We start from the raw sequence: 11,228 nt of genomic DNA on the forward strand, positions 1-11,228 counted from the left end.
GCCCCGGCAGCGCACGCGGCCCTCAGCTCCCTGGCGGTGGGAGGGGCAGCCGGGCACTCTCAGGCCGAGGTTGGTGGCCAGGCCCCCGGGCGACAGGGGGTTCCCACCAGGCGGCTGGGCCGTGGCACGCCTCGAGGTCCACGAGGTCCAGTACCTGACGAGGAAGCGCTGGGTGACCATCAGGCGCAACAGGTTGCAGGGCTCCGTGGACCTGAGCACGGGCCCCTCGGGCTTCATCTGGCGGCGCCACCTCCACGTCCTCACTCCCGGGGCGACAGCGCTTCTCCCTGCTCTGCCTCTGCAACAGCTGCGGGCAAGAACCGCAAGAACCGTGGGATCGCGGAAGCTGCCGCACGTGTGTACGTTCGGGTGCCAGGGCACCGACGGCAAGATCACGTGAGAAGGCGGAGAAGCGGGAGGTTCAGGGGTGAAGCCCACGCAGGCCGGCACTTCACCCCTGGCCCCCTGACTCCCTGACCCCCTGACCGTAGGCGTTCCAGACACCACGGCGCACTTCATCATCTCAGCCCATGGGAACCGTCAGTGCTGGAAACTCCTACCCATCCAGCAACCCCCTCCCCCGCCCCCCCAGGCAGTAGGGTCTTCGGGGTACAAAAATGGGCTGTGTGACACCAGCTGACCTCAATTTAAAGGCCGACAACTCGCAGCGAGAAAAAATGAAAAGGAAGCTTCTGGTGGAGACAGCCCAGAGGATGATTCAAAGCCACCTTATTCCTATGCAGTTAATCGTACAAGCAATTACAATGGCCCCTGATAAACAACTCACTCTAAATGGAATTTATACTCACATCACTAAAAATTATCCACACTACAGGACGGTAGACAAGGGCTGGCAGAATTCAGTCTGCCACAGCCTCTCTCTCAATCGTTATCTCATCAAAATACCACGTTCCCAGGAAGAACTAGGCAAAGGCTCATTCTGGAGGATAGATCCTGCCCCTGAAAGCAAATGAATAGAGCAGGCTTTTAGGAAAAAATGGTACAGGGGCGTGCCTTGCTGCAGATCCCCTCGGGGACCTCTCTCATATAGAAGTGCCCCGGCCCCTCCCAGTCACACTGGAGTGCGGTCTGCTCAGGCCAGTGGTGCCCAGACCCCTGAGAGCCTGTTGAGAGAAGGTTCATCGTGCCCCACCCCCTCCCGACCTGGAGCCTGAGTCTGCAACCTCACAGTCCCAACTGCCTGTCATCCAAGAGGCCCTGTCTGTCCAGAGTGCACCAGGCTCACCTCTGTCTAGTTGGGCCTTTAACTGCCACGCAGCAGCAGCAGCTGCCACCAGCAATCAGGCCTGTCACCTACACAGTCACAGCCCCTGTGACCACCTGGACCTCTGAGCAGCTTGTCGTGCAGACGACTCACACCATCCATCAGATCCCAGCAGTGTCTATTACTGGCGTGGCCAGCCTGGCCCCAGCGAACACATACACCGTCACTGACCAGGCAGTGGTCACTCAGGCAGCCATGCTGGCCCCCCACTAGGGCAGAGCCGCAAGAGAATGAAGATCACAAAGAAGTAAAGGTGAGGGGCGCCTGGGTGGCGCAGTCGGTTAAGCGTCCGACTTCAGCCAGGTCACGATCTCGCAGTCCGTGAGTTCGAGCCCCGCGTCCTGCTCTGGGCTGATGGCTCAGAGCCTGGAGCCTGTTTCCGATTCTGTCTCCCTCTCTCTCTGCCCCTCCCCCGTTCATGCTCTGTCTCTCTCTGTCCCAAAAATAAATAAACGTTGGAAAAAAAAAAAAAAAAAGAAGTAAAGGTGAAAATAGAACCTATTCCTGTGATTCGCCATGCCTCACCCTATAGGCACTGCTAGCCGGGTCGTTCAGATTTCATAGACCACCCCTGTCCAGGTTACCGCCAGCTACCAATAAAAACTATAACACAAAACGCAACTCACATGGTGCCAATCCCTGCCACCGTCCATGGCCTGGTGAACGGTGCAGTGGTGGGTCCTCTGCACAGGCTGGCCAGACGTGCATGGGTGTCAGCCTCCCTGCCCACAAAGCACCAGAATGGCGACCAGTCAGAACAGCCAGAGCAGAAGCAGGTCAAGACAGAAGACCCAAGGGGTGCCTGGGTCGCTCAGTCGGTTGAGCAACCAACTTCGGCTCAGGTCATGATCTCACGGTTTGTGAGTTCGATCCCCGCGTTGGGCTCTGTGCTGACAGCTCAGAGCCTGGAGCCTGCTTCGGATTCTGTGTCTCCTCTCTCTCTGCCCCTCCCCTGCTCATGCTCTCAGAAATAAATAAACATTAAAAAAAAATTTTTTTTTTAAAGACATAAGACCCAAGAGCATCATCATCACCCTGAGTGTGGACCGCTGTCAGCTGCCAGCAGTGAGAAAGACGCCCAAAACTAGTGACTGGGACCATTACCACTGGGAGAGCCTGCCTTGTGGGAATGGCTATTTTGGTTCTTGCATTCCCCACAGAAGGTTTATGGGAGCATCCACGCTCAAAGAAAGACAGCCAGAAGGAAGGGAGCAAGCACAAAGCAGTTTATTAGGGACAGTACTACGCTCCCAAGAAGGGGGAGCAGGCAGGCTCAGAGGGGGCTACAGGGGTCCTCTCTTTTTGTATGAGTGGGGCCTTGGGTTATGGGGAGTGGTCTCTAATAGAGGCTGCTTCCAGTCATTTTGGGGACTCCTCCCACAGGTTGGGACCAGGAATTTTTGACCCTACGAGGTTTCTACCCAACAGTCACCGCAGCTTCCCCCAAGGCAAGGGTGGGCAGGGGGGCTAAAACAGCAATGCAAATACATTATAATGAGTCTAGGGGTTACCCTGGGGTGGAGGTGTAGGAGGAGAGCGCTTACTGGTGGCTCCCATTCTGTCTGCCCAGGGTTCTTGGAAGCCACAGTCAGGAGGTTGTGGCCCCAGGCTTCTAATGTGTGATGTTGTGCCCCCAGGGCTTCTAACTCCTAACCTATTTATCACCGTCCTTGCCTCCAGCTCACCTCTAACTTAACTGCCTAAGCTTTCAGGACAGCTTTCCTTACTTTTTTATCAACTCTGTGCTGCCCAGAGGGGACACTGTCCTTTACCTACACTGGGAGCACATTGTGTCAGTGGGTAGAGGGTCCTGCGGTTGGGCTTCACATCAGCACTGAAAACACAAAAACCCAGGCAGCCTTAAACCTCCTTAAAGAAAGAAGTCACACCTGAACAAAAAGCACATGCAACAAAACCCGGTTGGGCAAGCATCTCCCCACTCTGAGCTGGGCTTGTAATTCCAAGCAGAGATTTGGGGTCCTTGGGGAGGACGGCGCCTGGAGCAAGCAGAGCTGCAGGGACAGTTCGGGAGCCCTCCTCACTGCCCTCCCAGGACCCTCGGTGCTGGCACTGGTAGCTAAGACAGCAGTCTGTTGTACTGTGTGGAATTAGAATATTTTGACGGGTACCTTCTTTATAAAATAATGGGGTCTTTGATGTTTCAGTTCATTCCATTTGTACTCGGGGATTTTGCAATCACACAGGACCTTTCATGTTGATTTCACTTGGGGGAAAGAAACAATGTAGTTTTGTTTTTGTTGTTCGGTTTCAGCCTATGGAATTGATTTCCTTTTGTCTGTCCTGTTAAAGTCTGGATGGAGCTACTTGATGGCGTCTACAGGTTTTCCACGTTAAAGCAGCTACCTGATCCAGTCCGTCCACCTCCATCTCAGTGTGTAAGACAGACAGACAGATGCCCATGCTGGGCTGCATGTAACCATGACCCCAAGAACTGCTGGACTCTGGAGCTGCACTTAATGGTTCTCTTTCCTGCTTTCTATTGTTTGTTTCTTTGTGTTGACTTTGTCCCAGAATAATTTTCCACTCTAAGTGAAACAAGCCTCCTAAGTATTGTGTGTGTTTAAAGGGACAGAACTGTTCCTACCTCATTTGGAAAAAAGATTCAGTTTTCTACCACACACCCTTTTCAAAAAATAATAACTATGGAGAAAGAAAGAGAAGCAACTTAACGCCCCTTGTAGGTGTAATTGTTCTTTCCAGCAACTATCCCCCAACTCTCAGAAACTGAGGAGAACATTAAGCCATCAACACCTGGCCTCCAGCGCACATTATAAGATAAGGGTACTGCGAGGACCCAGAGGAAAACAGAAGGGAGCAAAATAGAATCCACCCAGGCCCGTGGGTCGATGAGGCCTAGACAGCACCAACCCCTTTCAAATGAAAAGTGTGAATACAAAAGGCTCATCAACAACACAAAAATACTATAGCAGGAAGAAAAGTAAAAAATAAAATGGAACAAGTTTAAAAAAAAAAAAAAACTATTCTAGAATGAGCACAGTCCCAAGAAATTAGACTTTTAGACTTTGCATTATGACAGAAAATAAAGAAAATTATCTACGAAATGAGATGTCAGATGGGGAAAGAAAATGACAGAATACAAAATGTTCAAGGGTAAGGTAATGAAAAAAGTCAAAGATCACAGACAGCTAAGAAACGATAAATAAATATGGAGCAGGAAGAAATGAAAATGAGAGAAAAATAACTGAGATGTGGGGGATAGTTTTGAGAAAAGTATATACCAAATATATAGGAAGCAAAGATAGGGAAGTATTTAACAGAAAACTGACAGCAGGAGGGCAAACACAAGCATTTCAACAAACAGATAATGGGTGCCCCTGAAATATTAAACAGCAAATGAAATTCAAAAATTTGTTAATCAGAAGCTATACAGTATGTTACAGGAAATATTAATGAAACCACCACAACTAATATGGATATGCTAAGAAAGTTTTCCTACTTTAAATATAAAAAAAATTTTAAGTTTTCTCAGAGTATCCACGAGGGGAAAACAAACGACAACAAATTGAAAGTCACCCAAGAGTAGCCAGAATATTTTTGTTAAAGCATTAAGTCAGACTTTGTCCCTTCTCTCTTAGAACCCATCCAGGTTTTCACCTCTCATCAGGATATAAACCTTATTTCTTAAATGATCTGTAAGGCCCAACCTGATCTTAACTTCAGTTAGCATTCTGACCTCATCTTTCTATTCTTCACCTCACTTCCTTTGCTCCAGGTAAACAGGCCTCCATGTTGTTCCTCAAATATGCCAGACATGTTCACCTCAGGGCCTTTGCACTTGCTGCTCATGCTGCCTGGAATGTTCCTGATGCAAATATGTAAGTCTTTTTCACTCATCTCCTTCACATGTCATCTTCTCATGGATTCTTTTCCTGACTGCCCCATTTAAAGATAACCCTCACTGTGGCTCTCCATATCCCTCCTTTTCTTGCTTAAATTATATTTACTTATTTATCTATACGATATAGGTCATTAGTTATTTATTCATTTTGCTTATTATATATGTTCTCCCATAGAATTTAAGCTCCAGGAGAGCAAAGATATTTGTGTGTATGTTGTTTATTTCTATATTCTCAGTATCTAGAATAGTGCCTGCCCAATGGTAGGAGCTCAACAAATCTGTATTAAATGAATGAGTGAGAGGGGAAAAAATCACATATTTCAAAGATCTCATAGGAACATTCAATTCTAAAAGATAGTAGATAAGTAAGGAGAAATAGTTTATGTATAAAAGCTTTAACAAAATGGGATTGTTAGATGTAAATGATCTCAGAAAATATAGCACCCATGCCCACGTTTTGCAAACTTATCTAATAACAAAATTTCATCAAACTAAGCTGTAGTTCAAACTATACATGCTTAGGAATGTAGAAACTGCTTTATGAAAAGACTAACAGTACATATTAATTCCCTTTTAATTATGACTAAGGCAAAAAAAATGATTAAAGTCGCTTTAATTAAAGTTAAAAATTAAAGGTATAAAAAAGAAAGTAAAATGTTATAAATCTTTAGGAAAACTATACAATGGAAAAAAGCAATAACTATAATAAACTTAGTAGTCTTAGAATATAACAGCAGAAATCAAAAGGAAGGGACAAAGGTCATTAAAGTAAAATTGTACTATGTTCCTAATATTTCACCCTGGGAGACTGAATTTTGTTTCCAAAACCCTCTTATATACCATTTGTTGTGGTAAAAGCAAATTGTGGGGGAGGGCAATTTGGCAGTATCTGGAAACTTTTTTGAATATGTATATAAATCAACTGGAAAAATTATCTTAATTTTTCACACCTTTGCCAATGCCCTCCCACTCATACTCCATACTCAGCCATGTAGCCTGCTTTGGCCAGTGGGATAATAGCAAGCTTGACATAAGAAACTTGAAGAAATGCTTACATGTTTCCACTCTCCTCATTGACCTGTGTCTTGTCATAAGAGAACAGGCCCAGGCTAAGCTTCTAGGAGAAACACTGTGGCTATCAGACCAGACAATAGCTAGCAAACCCCAGACATGTGAGAGAGCCCTCCCAAGATCAATGGGTCTGCCTAGACAACTCCAGGCTGACTGTGCAGGCATGTGACTGAATCTGAGAAGAACCACTAAGCCAACGTGTCATCTTGTGAATAGTAATAAATGATGGTCTTAAACATTTATATGAAAGTAACTGATATATGGAATTACCTTTTGAAAGGGATTCTTTCTTGAGGAAAGAATTTACATTAAAAACACTTCCCTCTCCAAGAAAAATTGTAACATTTCTTTTCTTATTGCAAAGAATGCCACAGGAATATTTATTGTGACATTTCTGCTCACAAGAACATTTACTGTAGCATTTTTTGGAATATGAAAACATTTGGAAACATCATAAATGATCATCAACAGGAGATGGGTTAAAAATCTTTTAGGCTAACAAGAAGGTATGTTGCAATTAAAAAGCGTAACTTAGATTTATAGATTTTACAATACCACAACATGTATTACTCAGTGATGAAAATGAGTTACAGAATGATATATAGACCTTAATAATTCACATTATATAGATCTTTATATTTTATATTTCACAAATATACATGTAGGAAAAACTGTTTGCAAGCATGCACAAACTATTAACAGCTATTACCAGCAGAGAGAGTCAGAAAGCACGTGATAATGAGAATGACTTTCACATTTTCTTGTATGTGCTTGGGAATATTTTTACAGTTATATGTAGTGTGTTTGTCCTTTCAAAAATAAGAAGGACCTTTTGAAAAATAAGGAAGGTATTTTCTGTGGAGTCACACGTCACTCAACACATATTTAATGTTTACAAGGCACCAGGTATCAGACAGATCCAGTCATGTTTCCACTTGCACACAACTTTCGATTCAGCGCGCGCCTGCCCCAAAGGGAACTCATATCTCTGACTTAGCTAGGGCTGAGAAATCATCACCACAGTCTCTATAAAACTGGGTTTATTAAGAGCATCCATACTGTTTATGAGTCGTAGAAAACATGTTCATTTTCCTATCCATGTTAAAAGCTGCTTAGAGGATTGATGGAGTATTGCTTAGAAAATGTTCTAGAATTCAGAGGAAGATGTGTTAGGATAAATCATTACTAGTTACTGTATACTTACACATACTTAGAGGATAAAGCTCAGAAATTGATTAAGTGTGCTGTCTCCTCCTTGATCTCTCTGTAGCAGCCCCAGGACAAAATGCTCCTAAGAGCTTGGCAGGGTGTCTGATGGGAGAATTGCTCCTTCTCTGTCTGATACAAGCTTGCACTACGGTGGGGAGCTAGTCTGGAAGGTAGGTCAGTTAGCAGCAGGTGCTTACAGAGGGACTAAGAAGTACAGAGCTCTCTGGTAGGTGCTGTGGGAAGGAAGGAAAGGACGAGGCCATACAGGGGTGCTTGACCTCAGGGAATGGCTGCAGGCAGTGACAGCAAATGACGCTGCCTCTCAGTTTTGTCCCATGCTGTCCCGGGTTTACTTCACAGCCACCCTTGCTTTCTTTGCCATACTTTTCACAAGGCTGACACTTACTACAGGAACGCTCTTCTTTTGGTAAATATACACTCTGATGACAGGAACTAAGACAGAGGAGCAAACTGCACACTGTGATTAGACATGCATCATTCCAGAGCCTCCTATGGCTGGCTGACTTCCCGAGGAGGGGAGGGGGGAAAAGGGGGAGGGGAGCTCGCCTATCCAATTACAATCTACTCCCCAGTGCAAAGCACTGCAAATTCCACAGGTCTCTCTCTGACTGACAGAGCAACTTATAAAATCTGAGATACCTCCGTTCTTGCTTGGTATGCAAAACAAATCAGAACTTTTAATGAAATACTGTTTCTCTTCTTGTTCCCAAATTTATAGTGACAACAACAAAGTTATCAGCGGGAAAGTTGTTTCTAAGACAGCAGTCAGCGTCCTAAGGGGCATCAGGTGGTGGTCCCTGTGGGCTGTGGGCCTTGTGAGCCATTATTTCAATAGGACTGCAGTGGCCATGCCAGTGAAGGGGGAGCAGTGTGCCGTACGTTGGCACATTTACCCCCACCCTCTATGGGTTTCCCCCTACTTGGTGAATGGGCCTCTTAACAAGAGCTTGAAAGGTCATGGAGTCTGAGTAGGAAACAAAAGTCTTAAAGTGGGGCAGAAGGAATGCAGATTCTGACCCAGGACTGACATGAGAGTCTCATGGATCTGATGATGGGTATACCAAAGTTTTCCTCACCAGCCCCACAGTTGTACCTTGGCACTAACTGTTCACATGGTATTTTTTACATCACTTACTTCTCAGGGCCTTAACTTCTTTATTTGAAAAATAAATTCTAGCATCACAGAGTTGGAAGCAACCTTAAGGGACCATTAGTTCAATTGTCTCTGTGGAGGATTTCTACATGACCTCAGATGTTTCTCTACCCTATGTCTTTCTGGAATTACATTGTTATTTTTTTTTTAATTTTTTTTAACATTTTTATTTATTTTTGAGACAGAGAGAGACAGAACATGAACGGGGGAGGGGCAGAGAGAGAGGGAGACACAGAATCTGAAGCAGGTTCCAGGCTCTGAGCCATCAGCCCAGAGCCCGACGTGGGGCCCGAACTCATGGACCGCGAGATCGTGACCTGAGCTGAAGTCGGACGCTTAACCAACTGAGCCACCCAGGCACCCCGGTGTTTATTTATTTTTGAGAGAGAGAGGGGGCAGGGAGAGCAGGGGAGGGGCAGAGAGAGAGGGAGGCACAGAATTGGAAGCAGGCTCCAGGCTCTGAGCCATCAGCCCAGAGCCCGACGCGGGGCGCGAACTCACGGACCGCGAGATCGTGACCTGAGCTGAAGTCGGACGCTTAACCGACTGAGCCACCCAGGCACCCCTGGAAATCCATTATTCTTGTAAGAATGCAGGGAAGTCACTAAACTCACTCCCCACATGAACCACTAGCGCTAACATCACATTCCAGTAAGGACGGCTTCAGACTGTCCCCAGAGGGCAAGAAGGTGCTGATAAGGTCAGAGGCAGGTGCCTTTTCCTCCGCACCGGGTTGTGACATGAGAGAGGAGAAAGGTGCCGGGCAGAGGGTGGGTAAAACAGCAGGTGTTGCCATGGTGCCCTACACACAGGCTGCCACTACCTTTCTTCCTCTCTTCATCTTGCGTTAAGTGCCTCTCTAGCTTTCCAAGTCCTGCTTTTTATTTCATGTCAATGGAGGAAAAAATATCGGCCATGATAATCCCTCAAACACACTTACAAGCTGTGGATTGAATGTACCAAAGCAGGTGCTGAAGAAACCATGTCCAGTTAAAGACAAAGCCCAATAAAAAGTAGTTAGGATGCAAACTAATGTGAAACACCTTCAGTCCCATAGTTAACATACAGGTACATACATTTATCGATCCACACCAAATTATATTTAGGGCATGTACGTTTTACTATTTGAAAAGTATGATTCAATAATAATCCAGTAGACGTGAAAAAACAATTTTCTTTCCTTTTGTCTTCATCAGAAGTTTCAACACAAAGAGCAGATTATCTAGTAAAAGGAATTGTAATGTTCTTCCTTTTTGTTTTTTTTTTAAGTAGGCTCCACACCCAGTGTGGAACCCGATGCAGGACTCGAACTCACGACCCTGAGATCAAGACCTGAGCCGAAATCAAGAGTCGGACGCTTAACCGACGGAGCCACCCAAGCACCCCAGGAATTGTAATGTTCTTAACCAGACACATCTTCAGATAGTGCTGATGTAAATCTCAATTTAAAATTATTTCATGCAGTTTAGATTATGTCCACCACCCTAAGCTGTGAGGTGGCAAAACCTTTCAGTCACATACCACCCTAGCAAACATCCGGCTGTATTGTAATCCAGTCTTTCTGCACCTGGCTTCCTTTATGAGAGGTAATATAGTGGGATGGTTAGAGCCCTGACTCTGCTGCCGCCACTTACTTTCTCAGTGACATGGGCAGTTTAGAGGGCTGCTCTGTGCATCAACTTCTTCATCTTTAAAATGGGGACCAGTATGGATTGAATTACGTCTCCCAAATAGATGCTGAGGTCATAACCTCCAGCACCTGTGAATGTGACCTTATTTGTAAGTAGGATCTTTGCAGATGATCAAGAGAAGATGAGGTGGGCCTTAATCCATCCAGTATGAGTGGCGTCCTTATAAAAATAGGAAATTTGAACACAGTTAGATACGTACAGAGAGAAGACAGTGTGACATTGGGAGAAGACCATCTACGAGTCAAGGAATGTCGAAGGCTACCAGAACTGGGAGCAAGGCCTAGAACAGATTCTCCTTCAGAGCCCTCAGAAGGAACCAACCCAGCTAACATCTGGATTTGGGACTTCCAGCCACTAGACTAAGACAATAAATTCCTGTTGTTTCAGGCAGCCGGTTGGTGGTACTTTGTTATGACAGCCCTAGGAAACCAATACAGAGACCAATAATATATTCTCCTCACAAAACTGTTTAGAGAACCAAATGTGTTAATAAGTATAATATACTTAGAACAGTGCCTAGCAAAAAATGAACTATTGGGACCTCATGAAGATAAAAAGCTTCCACACCGCAAAGGAAATGATCAACAAAACTAAAAGGCAACCAACGTAATGGGAAAAGATATTTGCAAATGACATATAGGACAAAGGGCTAGTATCCAAAATCTATAAAGAGCTCACCAAACTCCACACCCGAAAAACAAATAATCAAGTGAAGAAATGGGCAGAAGACATGAATAGATACTTCTCTAAAGAAGACATCCACATGGCCAACAGGCACATGGAAAGATGCTCAACGTCACTCTTCATCAGGGAAATACAAATCAAAACCACACTTAGATATAACCTCATGCCAGTCAGAGTGGCAAAAATGAACAAATCAGGAGATGCTGGAGAGGATGTGGAGAAATGGGAATCCTC

At 45.2% G+C, this 11,228-nt stretch overlaps 1 pseudogene; it reads left to right on the forward strand.

Annotated features, from left to right (window-relative positions):
• Window positions 1-617: 617 nt before the first annotated feature.
• Window positions 618-10,673, forward strand: LOC123596396 (annotated as a pseudogene).
• Window positions 10,674-11,228: the final 555 nt, after the last annotated feature.

The sequence above is a fragment of the Leopardus geoffroyi genome, chromosome B1 (genome assembly GCF_018350155.1).
Source record: "Leopardus geoffroyi isolate Oge1 chromosome B1, O.geoffroyi_Oge1_pat1.0, whole genome shotgun sequence".
In the NCBI taxonomy this organism is placed as follows: Eukaryota; Metazoa; Chordata; class Mammalia; order Carnivora; family Felidae; genus Leopardus; species Leopardus geoffroyi.